Here is a 1623-nt window from a genome sequence, read left to right on the forward strand (position 1 = left end):
ATATATATATATATACAAATACACGCACAAACAAACGCATACATATGGTGCAGTCCGGTAAGTATAAATAAGAATGACTGACAGACAGTTAATACCATACATTTTTTTTAATGTATGTGTAAGATATCCAAAGTTTTCTCACTTTAATGTTGATAAAGATAGCAGGAGCTATCGAAATATCCGTTTGATTTTGTTATAGTTGAATAAATTTGTGTTCCGCAAGTCAACTTTTAATGATTGTACACATCCATTAGAACACGGAGACCTGATATAATATAACATGCCTTTAAAACCCTAGACACCTTTTCTCATACAACTGACTGAAACGCTCACACATAGTGGCAGGGACGTATCCGGGGGGGGGGCGTGGGAGCCGCGATCCCCCCCCCCCCCTTTGTACACAGTGTTAAAATTGTAAAGCTTATTCTTGAGCCAATACAAATTCTTTCCTGGGATCACTCAAAATGAATACGGAACTTCTAAATGTAAATATGCATCAGTACACGTTATACATAGGCCTAATGGAACACATAGGCCTAAATCCATAAATCTCAGGGCAGGTCTTTTAAGAGAGAAATGCGATACTGTGGTTCAATTTCGTTTTTATCCTTATGCAAGTTTCTTTAAATTTTTGTTTAATAATACTACTACTACTACTAGTAATAATAATAACAATCATGATGATGATGATGACGATAGTAATAATTGATAATAATATTAATAGCAATAAAAAGTGAAGAAAATTTTGCTAAATTCGAAAAAAAATTTGTGATTTGTTGATCATAATTATTATAGTATATATAGTTAAAGCTTAGTAAGCTATAGTTATGCCTAAGTTGTCCTGGATATTAAGTAGATCCTTGATAAAAGATCATGAGAAATTTGTTGGCGTTTCATTTTGACTATAATGGTGATGTGATGATGATGAATTTTACTATATATAAGTGTCATTTCCGGCCATCTCGAGAGGTACTATTTCCTCAAATTTTCTCACCTCAGCCCCAGCCATGGTGGGGCTGAGTTAGTTGTGAAATCACGTTTTTGAAGTAGGCCTATGTAAAGTACATACTCAAAGACAATGTTTTTAAGCTTTGTTTTCTATGGTATATCACACACATTAATAAAATCCCTGATAAAAGATCTTTTTTTTTTGGCCTTTCATTTCGACTAATGGTGATGTGAATTTTACTAGAAGTGTCATTTCAGGCCATCTAGAGGTAATGTTTCCCCAAATTTTCTCACCTCAGCTCCAACCATGGTGGGGCTGAGGTGGGTGTCGACTCACAAAATGCCCTCCCCTCCACCTTTCAAAGCAGATCTGGGCCCTTCCCTGGTTATGACATTAAACTCCATCGAGTCGGCTCCTGATGTCTTAGTGACTGCTGTTTGTTTTTAGGATATGATCTGGTTTTTCATGTCCATTTTTCGTGATAATGACTATTCTGGATAAAGAATGTTTTGAGCAGAGGTGGATTCAAGCCCCCCCCTCCCTTCATTTTTTTAAGGAAAAAAATATATTCAAATTAAAATGCGAGAGTGTAATTTCCGGCAATCTAGAGATGCCCTAATCATAAATTTTCTTACCTCAGCCCCAACCATGGTGGTGCTGAGGTGGCTGTTTCC

The sequence above is a fragment of the Anneissia japonica genome, unplaced genomic scaffold (assembly GCF_011630105.1).
Source record: "Anneissia japonica isolate Jap-2015-1 unplaced genomic scaffold, ASM1163010v1 scaffold287878_len99307_cov181, whole genome shotgun sequence".
Lineage (NCBI taxonomy): Eukaryota > Metazoa > Echinodermata > Crinoidea > Comatulida > Comatulidae > Anneissia > Anneissia japonica.